The sequence below is a fragment of the Argentina silus genome, assembly GCF_951799395.1.
Source record: "Argentina silus genome assembly, chromosome: 9".
In the NCBI taxonomy this organism is placed as follows: domain Eukaryota; kingdom Metazoa; phylum Chordata; class Actinopteri; order Argentiniformes; family Argentinidae; genus Argentina; species Argentina silus.
The window spans coordinates 21,567,359-21,567,674 of record NC_139663.1 but is presented as its reverse complement, the minus strand read 5'-3'; positions in this window follow the sequence as shown (position 1 = coordinate 21,567,674).

The following is a 316-nucleotide window of genomic DNA, read 5'->3' as shown; positions in this document are numbered from 1 at the left end:
CATATGGAATTATGTAGTAAACAAAAAAAAGTGTTAAACAAACCAGAATATGGTTTATATTTTAGATTCTTCAAAGTAGCCACCTTTTGCTTTGATGACAGCTTTGCACAGTCTTGGCAAGGTGTGTCCAAACCTTTGACTGGTACTGTACGTGTCCTCACTGCCAGCAGCAGCGCAGGTCAACAACATCTGAAGGGTTTGAGCCGGTCCTGTTGAAGAATGTCTCTCTGCACCCCAGGACTCATAAGCCATCATTCAGCCTCTCTGTCTGATTCTGCTCAGGGAGCTAGGGGAGTCAACAGTGTGTGTGTGTGTG